This window comes from Patagioenas fasciata, chromosome 16 (assembly GCF_037038585.1).
Source record: "Patagioenas fasciata isolate bPatFas1 chromosome 16, bPatFas1.hap1, whole genome shotgun sequence".
Classification (NCBI taxonomy): domain Eukaryota; kingdom Metazoa; phylum Chordata; class Aves; order Columbiformes; family Columbidae; genus Patagioenas; species Patagioenas fasciata.
In genome coordinates this window covers 10,901,166-10,914,553 of record NC_092535.1, presented here as the reverse complement: position 1 = coordinate 10,914,553, position 13,388 = coordinate 10,901,166, and the positions used below count along the sequence as shown (strand labels likewise).

General features: G+C 42.0%; 1 long non-coding RNA gene across 2 annotated transcripts in view; it reads right to left on the bottom strand.

The window, feature by feature from the left end:
* LOC136108132 (uncharacterized) overlaps positions 1–13,388 on the bottom strand; it is a 44,981-nt gene that overhangs the window by 9,405 nt on the left and 22,188 nt on the right. The window contains exon 5 of one of the 2 annotated variants that reach the window (XR_011741578.1): positions 959–1,028. This is a non-coding gene — a long non-coding RNA (uncharacterized lncRNA). Of the gene's footprint in view, positions 1–437; positions 1,029–13,388 lie in introns of those variants that run through there. The other variant, XR_011741577.1, reaches the window with a different exon arrangement.

The following is a 13,388-nucleotide window of genomic DNA, read 5'->3' as shown; positions in this document are numbered from 1 at the left end:
GTCTTCTATTGCTTTATATTTTAATTCAACTTTATCTTTCATCATCAGTCCCATTAATAAATATGAAAAGGTTGAGTTCATTTATTTCTGCATCAGAGGTGCTGGTCTCCATGGTTACTCAAAGCCATGTAGCTTTACTTTCACCATAAGCTTTTTTTTCCCCCATTACAGAATTTGCATTGGATCCTCCATCTTGAGTCTTTCCACAGGTAAAACAAGCATTTATTTCTATTTCTCCATATTTTACTGTATGCAAACCAAATAATCTAAAAATCATATAACCTTCTGTTTCTTATCCAGAGAACTGAGTGGTTTTTATTTACCTAGACCTATTTTGCAGTCATTACAAAAACAAAGGCTATAGGCTGGGAGATGAACGATGCTACTCCTGGTCCTGTTTAAATCGCTTCTTCATTAGAAAATTGCACAGCCAAGGGTCCAGAACAGCTTTGCAGAAGGTTTATTTGTACCAGTCAAGTTATGTTACACAACAGCTTTTAAAACCCTGCGTTGAGTTTGAAATTGAGTGCTGGAAGCTTTGGCCATGCGCAGTTCATTGAGTTCTAAAATTCTGACATTGATTTCATGTTCTTTTGTAAAATGTGAACGTTTGGGAAGATGGTGGTATTAGCACATCACCTAACAGCTTTAATGTGCTATAGGAGAGCACTCACCAACCTCCTGATCACTTTGAGTGTAAAAATGAAGGTAAACAAAGTGGGGTTTGGCTCATTTTCTTCATTATTAAGTGCGTGCAAACTACTGCCATCAACTCTTAGAATAAACATTCCAGCCTCGTACAGCAACAATACAATCAGAAAACTGCCAGCCAAAGACCCAAAATGTAACACTTCTTCCTAATGTCATAAAACATGAACCCTTAAGAATAAACTCACGCAGCTGTTCCTAAAAACCTTTTGGTAGTAAAAAGTTAATGACTTTGATACTTAGTACCTACATAGTTGATGGGAAAAGTCTTGGGTGGAGTTCTGGCAGGTCAGAGGAGCTTGGTGCTGGTGGAGGTGTCTCTGAAACAACAACAGGACACAAATTAATCCTAAAGAAGAGGAAATAATTCTTAAAGGGTTGACATGGGGGTGGGGAGGGGAATGAGCATCTCAGAACTGAAGTTATTTTCCAGTACAAGATAACCGGCTCTGTAAACAGCGCTGACAATGCGAAGTTGTTTACTTTCACACCTGGTTCTGCAGACTTTGCAATCATCTTAGCTGGATTAATACCCACCAGATAAAAATAGAGTAGAACACAGGGGAAATGAGTTTTAAAGCCCAGAAAAATGCAAATGAATTAATAGCACTGGAAAATACTGACTACAGAAGAAATATAGAAAGGGATTTCGTTTTGCTTCTGGGATTTTTAAGAATTCAAATAATTGATTAATCCTGAATTCAGGAGATAAATTAATTTTTCTGTAGTGCAACAATTCAAACCTCTAGCTAAAATCAGTCTCAATGGAAAATGAGAGTCTGGCCTTGCCATAGAGCTAACGGTCTTCAAGCTTTAAACATATTTCCAGAGAATAGTTTGCTATTTAGATGTAATCCTCACATTTATTTATATTTAACTTTCATTCATGTGCTTTTGCTGTGCAAACATTTCCTGATAGTGTCCACTGTTATTTCTTTGGAATAGATACTGGCTCTCCATATACATCCAGGCACAATTTAAGTAACTATTCATCTGTATAATGCCCAAGGTGCCATCGGGAGGATGTGCAGGATGAACGGGGGCTCTGCTGGCGAACTCCCCATTTCCACATCTGGGAGATGAGCAGCACGTGTTCACAGAGCAGGCACCTCCTCGCTGTTCGAATCCTTGCTATGGGGGAGAAACGTAGTGATAATGATGATGGATGGGGGCTGGAAGTTTTTATGTGCAGACGCAAACAAAAGGAGATAGGCTCCTTTCAGCGGGCAGAGTACTAAAAATGTTAATGTAAAATGTTTTTTCAACTGAGGCTGAAAATCAACAGTCACAACCGCTGAAGATGGACAAGATGAAAAATCTGAATTGATCACGTAAGAACTGCAAAATGAAAAGGAGAAAAAAACCCAACCAAAAGCAGCTGTAGAGACAGACAGCTGTACTGATTCACCGTGAAATGATACATTTTCTGTATTTTCCATAAAAGTGGAGAGAAAGAGAAGTTTAAAATCACTCGAGTTTTCAAAGAAAGATAATCTGTCCTACATTTCTAGAGCAATATTGCCAGTGGTCATACCCAGAGAAAACAGGGCAGGAATAGTGTTTCGAGTGACAGTAATCACATTTAATGGGCTGGGTGAAATCTGTCTGCAGAAAGCCCTGATCAGCACAGTCAGACTGAACTAAGGACTTGAGCCTCAAACTAACTTTAACAGTAGACTCAGGCTGTCCCTTAGCTCAAGAAACCCCTGTTCCACTCTGATTTGCAACCGGTTATTTTAGAACTGCTTACTCTTAGAACTTACTATCCAGAATTCCTCCAAATAGATGATGCCATAATTTGCTTTGATGAATAATACCTTATTACTTACATAGTACTACAGGCATTAAGATTCATAGATAGATATACTTAGTCCCTTCTGACCTGCAGGCTCTCTGTTTTCTGTACACCCTCCACATTCTATTGGGTGACTTGTGTAACTGGGCCATAAATCCCTAGAAAGGTGACTCCTGTTTTACATCTACCCACACCAAACTTGGATCAAGGAACACTCTTGTCACCAGCTTATGTTAAAGGAACGACTTCAGTCATCAATGTCCTAAAGGACAGTAAACGAGAGGCAAAGGCTCCAATCCACACGACCTGACAGTATTTTGTGAGAACGGGCTGAGGAAAGCTTTCTGTCACTGTGGGACGAGTGCCACCCAGGTTAAAGGACAAGGCCATAAGGAATCTCTGTGCTGTGCACATCACACAGCCCTAAGATGAAATAATTCCTTTGTGGTCAGGCTGCTGTGAAACTTCAAGGAAAAATGATCTGGTTGCCTGCTACGGAAGAGGGGAGGAGGGGGAGGAAGTGGCTTGAAATTGCAAAGCCTGTGAAAGTCATCAAAAGAGGACGGTTCAAGTAGTAACAACTAGCTGTTCACCTCTAGATCGCTGGATTCATGGCTGTCACAATCTAATGAAGGCCAGTTGAGGCCTTTAGGAAGGAGGCGCTCTCATCAGGATGGCATCCATACTATAACAACCACCGCTGGCACCAACTGCAGCCCTGGCTCACTGAAGGCCAAGTCCCAGAAAACTAAACTGGGTTTATGTCTAATCCAGGCTCTAAAGGCCTCAGGCAAGGTTCTGGCATTCTGCTGGCCTCTGTGAGCCCCTCTGGCACCTGAAACAGATCTCTCCTGAGATGCCCCATATGCCTTTATTCTTCCTCCCAAACTTGGAAACTATTAATTACCTTAAAGATCCAACAATGAGTGAATAAACGGAGGAAACAAAGATGAAAGACACTGTAGAGGAATTTAGCATTTGAAAGGCAGTATAACATCTTTAGATGAAGCTAGATCCAATAGCAGGAACAAAAGGATTAAAGCATTTGAGGGAGCTTTTGGATAATAAAGTACACACTACAACTCTGCACTTGCAGGCAAATAAAAGACACGGCATGTAGAATCATGCCTGAAAGATTGAAACTTCTGGTGGCAGCTTTAGAGAATTCGGTCAGTTCCATGTTAACAGGCAGCCAAGTTATCCAGGGAGACAAGTTGTGTGGCATAATAATATGTAAGGCACTAAAAGCCCCCTCAAGAAATGTACTTTGAAGCCCTAAGAGCCAGGGCCCCGGCTGATAAAGCAAAATACGCCAGAGCGGTAAGAAAATGACCCATTTAAGAGCATAGTGGTTACTCTGACAACCGCAACCCAGCATCAGAACAGCCAAGCTGGGTCAAAAGGTGATCACTTCCAGGTTGTATCACACCCAGGAAACAGCTTAATGCACAGACTGTCAGATTCTACCTTCTGTTGAACAAAACTAAACACTGGGCTGAACGTGTCTGCTTGCTCAGTTTTGTTTCACACCAGGCTGAAGTCGGCCTGAACACACAGCAATGTTACATTTAAGACAAGCGCTCTAAGAATTGCCGATGGGACATGGAAAATTGTTTCCCTTCTACCCAAGTATCTACAAGATGGGCCAGAAATCCACTTTGGTCCTACTTTCATGGTGCAGATGTGGGGCATCTAGCCCTTGGGGACCAGGAGCCCAGCCCAGCCAGCCAATTTATCCCTCTGTCCCTGGCCATTCGCTTTGCCAACAGCCTCCCGAGCACACAGGACAGCAGCCCCTCCCCTGTGGAACATAACAACCCTGGTGGGAAGCAGCAGGAGGTGTTTGGGTGGGCACAGCCACAGTGCCCCAGCAGAACGCTTCGGCATCACATCAGGATTTCTGACCCTGTTCCAAACAGCATGTTTATCCACACTATTTGCAGTGCGCCCGACCATTACAGCTAAAACACTCAGCTATTTTCACTGACAGCAAAAGTAATAGACTACTTGAGAAAAGGAGGAGGGTTATTATTTCACATAGAAAAAAAGAAGTTAACCCTCCACATGCTGCATCTCTGGAAATTTAGCTGGTGACTTGAACATTCTTACAGCATTCTGACAGCAATCATTTCGATTCCACCAAAAAGTCTCCTCTAAGGCTACCGAATTTAAAGCCTCGGCAGTTCAACTTAGATGTATTTACAATAACTGTCCTGGGGTAGTTACCCTCTGAATGGAGCTCCTCATCAATTCTGCTGCTTCAAAGCAGAGAAAGGAGCAATAATAAAATATTTTGTCCATGCTGCTGGACTGTGGTGATAACTTTACCTTGAGTACTAATCATGTTCCCACAGCTCCTGAATCCATTTACTTTACATCTGCTGTCTACCACCTGAAGCAGCACTAAAAGGCATTTCCCTCGACACCAATAAACATATTTGCTCCTGTTAGTTGCAGTGAAAGGCCACTGAGCTTTCTGGAGTGGATCAGCACCGCTGCAGACGTTCAAAGAAAACACAAGAGCAGTTCTCCACAGAAACCTGCAACAGCAATTTGAACTCTGCTCTGAAAGAGAAAAGGGGATTCTTGGCTATCTGGTAATAATTGTTTTTCAGATATGGCCATTCTCGCAGGTATGAATACCTAGACTGTAGAAATCAAAACAGGGCAAACCCAGAAACCTGTTTCTTTGGCAGCTCCAAAACCAAACAAACATTCTCACTTTTTTTTTCCAGCAAAATTTTTAAAATGATTATTTGGATTCCTCTCAATCTTAATTTTTAATATAGTTCTATACAACAGTGGTAAAATAATTTTCATTTCTACTAAACAAAAATATTTAAAGTTCAACATTAAAAACTTACTAAAACCCTATGAACTGGGACTTTTCCCATCAGCGTTCTTTGGATTGCTGCCAGCCCGTCCAGCACAGTGCCAGCGGGCTCTTGGGAGACATTTTGGGGGAAAAGTATGAATTACAGAACCAGAAACCTAACAGTGATTCTGTGAGGCCAGAACGTGACTGGATGGGGAGTACAAACTGCAGAATTTTCTTCCTGAGCAAATACGAAAGTCCTTCCTGACGCTGGTACCTGCCAGGAGCTGCAGTCAGCTGAGCTCAGCCGACCTCACCCGCAGCACCAATGAAAGCTCCCAGTGACAACCTCTGTAAATGGACTCTACAGAATTCTGTCTGAAGAGCACCTCGTCTTCCCCTTTTCCTTCAATCTGTGGGATTTCTGTGAAAGCTTTCCAGATGACTATTGACTCTTGCATCAATTTTCTTAACTCTGATTGACCAGCAGATGGGGCGGGGGGGAGTTCTTCCTATGGTGATCTGTAACTAGTCGCCTAATTAGAGGACAATATAAAGTTTGAGGCGTGCTGTTTCCAAACACAAGGTGATCATATCACTCTCTAGTATTATATTCTGGTCTCAAAAGCATGGTAAACAGGTCACAGACTGACCGGGTGGGTTTCATTCTTAAACAGCTTACAAAGTAAACAATACACAACAAAAATGGGAAATTTACCTATTAGAATTCAATTCATCCCCTCATCTGATTGCTTTGTAACTCAGAAGTCACACACCTTACCCTTCTTAGCATGATCGTATTATCATCATGGCATAAATCATAAGCTCTTTCTTCCTGTTGTTGTAAACATTTTGTATAAGCACTTCAGAGCAAGGCCAATTCCATGCAAGCTCCAGAAAGCATCGTATATATCCTTTTGGCTGAGATTAGCCATTAATGACAGCCTTTCACTTATGACTTATGATTAGAAGCTCTTCAAGGGAAGGATAAATCAGGCTTCCTTTTGTGAAGTACGGTGCCATGAAAACATGTAAAAACTGTCTATAAATAGTAATGAGATGCATAAAGTCAAGAGAATTTAGAAAAGGCAAAGGAGGAAAAAACCACAACATCCCCCTTTTTTCCCCCTCAGTCTCTTTGGCAAAGATCTATTCAGCAGTTGTAATAATCATCACCACACGAATCAATAATCTTGCTGAAGCCACAGGGAAGTACAGTTTATTAGCTGTTCAAGGAGGAAACAGAAACACACGGATGCAGCAGCTCTGCCAAGAAAGTGTGGGATGCAAAGGAGATGTGACAGCTTTGAAGAATCTCACTGCAAACTGTGTTCTCTCTAAGTGTATATACTCTAAGGTTTTGTGCTCAGGCATGTTATCCAGCAGGCTTTCTTCTCTTCACTGATGGATCTAGTTTCTCACTAATATAATCCGTTTCCTGATCTAGCGTTGCCAGAAGGAGCATGTCCTTTAAAAAGACAAGCCTGGATTTGTTTTGTTGTTGCCATTTGTGACAGGTCTGATAGTTTGTGTCTACCAGGCTTCCTAAGGCGGATGGCGCTGCCTCCCGCACTCTCAGTCTCTCAATTTATTTCTAAGTAAGAAGCGGTAATATGTTTGGGGCTTCTCCTCGTGCATTAATCTTCAGGAAAGCCAAAAGGGAATAGGAGTGAAAGAAAGAATGAGACAAACTAAGATACATAATAACAACGATACCTTGCACTTGTATCTGCAGGAGCACAAAGGGCGGAAACCGGCCATTGGATCTTCACAATATCCTTTTAACACAAGTATTCTCATTTTACTAGTAAGATAACTCTGTGCATTCTTTGCAGTGATGCCCCGTCTAGTGGCACCATCTAAGGAAGTGCATAACAGAGGGGCAGATCCAACCAGGGACTACTACAGTGACCTGGTTAATAAAAAACCAAAAACACATACCAAAAAATCCACCATGGGATCAGATGGACGCATTTGAGGATGCTAAAATTGCTGGTTCACATCATTGTGAGGCTGCTGCCAGTCATCTTAAAGGTTAGGGCAATCAGAGGAGGTTCTTGATGACGGGACAAAAGCCAGATGTCATGCTTAACTTCAAGAATGCCAAGGAGGAAGACAGAGGAATCTACAGGATGTTCAGGCAAACCTCAGTCCCAAAGAAAATATGAAGCGAATAATTTTGGATTCCATTTCCAGTACTTCAAAGAAAATGAGGTGGTTGAAAAGAGTCAGCATAGATCAAGTAAGGGCAAACAATGGTTAGCCAACCTAATCAACAGCCAGCTAGAAAGCACCTTGGCAGAAAAAGTACTGATGGTCCTCGGAGACAAGCAGCTGAACCTGAGACAGCAGAGTGCTCTGGCAGGAATGAAACTACCAGCACGCTTGGATAGGTACAGGCACAGCCAACAGACCCGCGGGTGTCATCATTTCTACTTTGCCACGAGACTGAGTCTGGAGTGCTGTGCCTGGTTTGGGGCTACCCAGTTCATGAAGGATTTACTGGACTGACACACTTGGAGCAAGTCCAACAGAGCACAATCAAGATGCTCAGTGCTGGAGCACACACATTATGAGAGGCTGAGACAGCCAGTTTCTTCAGCCTGGAGAAGCGCAATGAGTGTAAGTTACGGAAAGAGAAACATCAATCAGACACAAGGAAAAAAAAAAAAAACAACTAGGTGATGATGTAGTCAAAGACTGGAACAGGTTCCTGTAAAATCTCCCTTCTTGGAGATGTTCAAATTTGGTGAGGACAAGATCCTGAGCAGCCTAACTTAACTTCAGTTGGCCCTGCTTTCAAGAGAGAGCTGGACCTGATGGCCTCCAATAGTTCCAACTTCTGTTATTCAGTGATTCTAACTGAGGCACAGAGGCAAGAAATTACTTGAATTCTACCTGTGGTCTTAATCATGTTAACTCTAAGCTTTAAAGTTAGCATTTCTGGGCTATTTATTCCATTTCCTAACTGCTGGGGAATCCCCATGTGGTATTAGGATTAGGTAGGTTTTGGTTAAGTAGGTTTTCTGCCTTCTTGCACAAGTTAAATTATAAATTTTTAAACACGCAGTGTTGCACTCACATTACGCAGTGGCACTCCTAGCAAAATGTGCAAAGTCCAAGTCTGCTGCTATGTGTGCTGCTCATGTACAATTCTCAAAGTGAATTTATTCATTATTCACTAATGTATTGCTTGCTGGCAGACTCAGGCCAGTTCCCAAGGGACTGAGAGTTATATCCACAAACCTTCAAAGCAGGTGTTAGCTGTTCCACAAAGGTGCTAAAATGAATGGCTAGGGAGGCTCAACTAGGCATCTTAGCCTGGCTTTCAGTCTGTCTGAAATGAGTTACGGCATAAACAGCAGACTCCAAGGCTGTCTGTCCTAGAGCAGTGTTTTCTTTATCAATGCAGTGTCTGAGTCAAGTACATACAATACCAGAATAGCAATAGCCTCAAATTATAGGTCCCTTTGCAAATCAACTCATACCAACGCATCTTCTCATCTAAGACATTTAAACATTTGGAGGCTCTTGCACATAGAACAGCAGCGAAGGTCCCCAAGGAACAACTCAAACTGATTTCACTTTCTGGAATAATACCACAGACAAAAATAATACCATCCATCTGAAGCATGAGGCAGCGTTACATTCAGGAAGGAGTCTGCAATTCTAATGGGAATCAGATAAGGCTAATAGCAAAATAGATTGACCAAACAGACATGACAGAGCACAAGGAGTTCACACACCTTTCCTTCACTTGGCTTCACTCCAAGTCAATAGCAGTAGCCAAGTCAAGGAAAATCCTGCTTCCCAAGCTGCCCTGCTGTTGCAGTGTTATCATAATACAAACCAACCTTCTAACGCCTCCTCAGAGACTATGAACAAGCAAACAGGCTGTGTGGATGTGAGACACAAGTGAGCTCAAGCTCATACCAGAAAGACATTTAGAAGTAGCCTCAGTGACTCTAAAGAGCCTTTATAGTTTCTGTACTTCGGTTTGATTATCTGTAAAATAGGGGCAATGAAGCAGTATGAAACATCATACACAAACTCATCAATTGTATTACATTAGGTCCAGCAGCACTGAGGGAACGGATGAGGCTGTCAGAACAACCCACTGCAATTTATGAGTGCTGTCTCCTCTCCACCTGCAACACACCTCACTACAGAACTGAGCGTCAGCTCCCCGGACACTTCTTCAGCACCAGACAACTACTGGGTCATGGTGACAGGCTGAACAAACTCAGTTCGCTCAGCCTCTCTTGAGCAAGTTCTACAGCCCAAGTACCTTGATGACCTTCCCATGAGCTAAATCAAGTTTATCAATATCATATTATTCCTGACAAATTCACAGTAAGAACAAAACTTTCCTAACAGAGAAACGGTGCTAGAAAAAGTATGCATAAAGGAGAAGTATTAAAACAGACAGACCCTAGTACTGCTGTATTTCCATGTAAGGCAATGGGAACTGAAAGCACATAAGCACCTTAGATGCTCCAGCAGATACCAGACATGTGGCAAAACTGGAAGCATTAGATTTAGCCTGGCAAAATATACAGAATTCTGATGCTCATTGGGAAGGCATTCAGACAGAGAGGCTGACCCACCCACAAAGGAGGTGAAAAATTACACTCAAAGAGTAATACAGCAGGAAACATAGATCAATGAGGTTGGGCGTATATGTCAACCTCTAGTCAGCAGCTGTGATGCTGCTCTACAGTAGTACAAGTAGAAATCTGACCACAAATACAGGCATAGTCAGTGTGCCTGCACTGTCACATCAAAGCTCAGTAACTCATCTCCAGCTGAGACCAACAGCTGATGCTTGGAGTATAAAACTCCTGCCTGGAATGCCCTCCTAACCTACAGGAACTGGTAGCATAGGGAGTCCTAGAAATAGGTAACTTTGCTAAATTACTTTGTCTGATTGAGTTCAACATACACAAATCTTCTTTCATTTACAACTGCAACAGTGAGTTCCAAACCTAATTGATATATTGCAGGAAAATAAAAAAACTCCTTTAGTTCATTTTGAGTCTACTTCTTCATAATAATTTCTACCTACCGTCTCATGCAATTTTAGATTTCAAAGAACTCTAGTGCATTCCTCTTCAGTGTGGAAAAGAGAAAATTAAAATAATTGTCTGCTTGGCTGTTTCCCAAAGGAATGTGGTCCCGAACTCCCATTCTACATGCTTTTTCTAGTTCTGCTGCAATAGCACCAGAACTTCAGTCTGTAAAGACAAAGCCACAGATTTAGAATGGCACAAGGTTTTTACTTAATTTCTTTGCACTTTTGCTAATAATTCCTAACATTCTATATTCTTTCTTGCCTGCTGTGCTGAAAGTTTTCATGAAGCCATCTGCGATTACTTCATGATCTCTTTCTTTGGTGAGAAATGCTGGTTCAGAGACCAATATCATACACATAAGGCTCACTCGCATCACCCCCATTTGCATCACATTATATTTATTGACATTTCATTTTGGCTACAAGTTTTTCCACTCAGTCTCTCAATGTTGCAGGGCCTGTCTACAGCTCGCTGCAGTTGGCATTCACTTCTGTGATCTCAAAATAACCATGTCAACAAGCTTTCCCATCTCATTGTATGCCTCATTTTCTAAATTATTGGTGAATGCTGAAAAGCATGTTAGAGATACAGCTAGCATCCGAAGGACTTCTTCCCAAGTCTTTTGCTCAGGAGCAGATAATCATTCGGATCGCAACAGAATGAAGGAGACAGCATTGCACTTGTACGCTTTGCAGGCCCATCACGGAACATATGTGAATAGTGACTTCTAGCAGCCAGACATGAGCACAGCCACACTGCTTAAGTGGGAGGAGAAACACCACAAAATAAAAATAGAAGTAATAATAGTCCCACCACTGATACAAGGCTCCATTTCTTCTTCCTATAAAAAGAAATATAATTTTGTCTTAGTAACAACTGACACAAAAAATAGTTGTTACAGTCTGGAAATTAGTGCAGTAGTTTCCTTTTACAATCCCATATGGTCCTGCTACAGGGGGCACTCTGGAAATGAAAGACTTAAGCAGGAATGAGGGGGTGTTGCATGGATTAACCAGACTTTTCTGGAAGAGACACTATCAGGGAACAGTTCTTCAGTAGGCAAAGTTGTGTCAACTAACAGGGAATAAATCAGTCTGTGTGGACTATGGCAAGGCAAGGGACCTGGCTCACCAGGTGGTGAGCGCTGCGGAAGGGCTGGAGAACAGGCAGGGGGAGTCCAGTTCAGCTGAACCGAAGCCAGCTAAGCGGGGCTGGGGTGACTCCAGCTGAGCAGAGCCCAGCCCAGCTGCTGGGGTGACTGGCTGGTGCACGCACACAAACGCACACACATGCACACACACACACACACACATGTATTTTCTGCAGACTGTTTTGCATTTTTGTTCTTGGCAAACCAGAGCAGCTTGGGAAATATTTGCAGGTCTGGCTATTTAAGCAGGAGCAGCATAGCAAGGAGCACGCAACAATCGCCCGAGACTGGCTTGCAGCTTCACTGCTGCTGCAGGAAGAAAATAATTTCCATAGTAACTGTTTTGCAGCATACCAGCTATGCTTTCTATAGCATTTTGCCACCCAGCTGAATTACAAAAAAACAAGGGTAAACATGCTATTCTCATATCTTTTTTTTTACCCAAGCCATATTGACACACAGGCTCTGCGACAAAATGAATGCTACTGAAGCCCAAAAATATCTGCACAGAATATAAATATATTATGAAATAGCTTTTAAACTCTGCCCTAAAGCACTTTCTGATTGGCTGCCAATGATGTCACACATCCATAAAGTCCAATAAAACGCCTGGGTTAACAAGTCCCATTTCTGTGCATGAGCTTCACATGGTAGGAACACAGACCCCCCCCAGGACAGGTAGGGGGTTAACCACACCATCAGGTTAGCCATACCCTCAGGTTAACCCTACACTTGAGTTAACCATACCCCCAGGTTAACCATAACCTTGAGTTAACCATACTGTTGCCCCGGTGGTTAAAATCCTGCACCACTGTCTGTGCTTGCAGACTCATCTAAACCGTACTTAACTAAGTGCTGTTTACTTTGGAGAAAAGCCTTCCTAAAGGATACAGTCAATCACTGTCAGGTTTTAGGTATTAAAGATACACTCATGCATATTCGGGCAAATTGGTTTGGTCTCATCTGGCAGTTGTGATCTTACATTTCAAGTTGAAGGTGATTTAAGCACGGTACCCTTTTCAAATAGGAACTTGACCTTCAGTCATGTTTGAATAAACTGTTATTAAAGTGAGTAACATTTTACAAAACCCCTAACAAAACTACAATCTACAATTTTAGAAAGCTCAAAACATAGTGCCAGATATATTAACTAGACCTTAAAACATACTATTTTGGCACCAATTGCTCAAATAGTAAAATTCATTAACTCTTTCTGTGCACTCATGCTTAGAGGTGGCCTGACAAGGAATCCTGGTTTGCAGGTTTAGGTACTTTTGACAAACGGAGCATTCTATGCAGAGAGAAATTTGCTATGTAAAATACTAATTGTGTATGATGCTGAATTGGTAGCAACCAATATTTGTTTCTTAGTATGAATACAATCCTTGGAGCTGGCTTAGGTTCAAGTGTTATTAGGTAGATAGTGTGTGGGGCTGTAGTAAGGAATTTTATGCATGAACTGAAAATATATGGAACTTGATCACCTTATTCTAGGCTGTTTTGCTGCCAAATGTGGGGTAATTTGTATGTAGCAGCCTATGTAATAGTTTGCACCCATACTTCCAAAGCAGCCACAGAAGCAGACCACATAGAAATACGAAAACATTGCCCAATTTGCTACATAAAACTTTGTTTTTCAAATCATTGTCTACAGTTTAGGAACATTCAATAGAAATGAACTGCAAACCCGCTTCAAATATGCAGCTGCTGTAAGGTACAGTATCACTGCAGTGCTCAAAGCAGGATCGCAGTATAAGAGAAAATGCTGTGTGTTACTGTCTGCCACTGTTCCTTCTGCCTCCCTGTTCAGCTGCATATTGATGGCAAAAATGCTAAAATCAGTCAAAG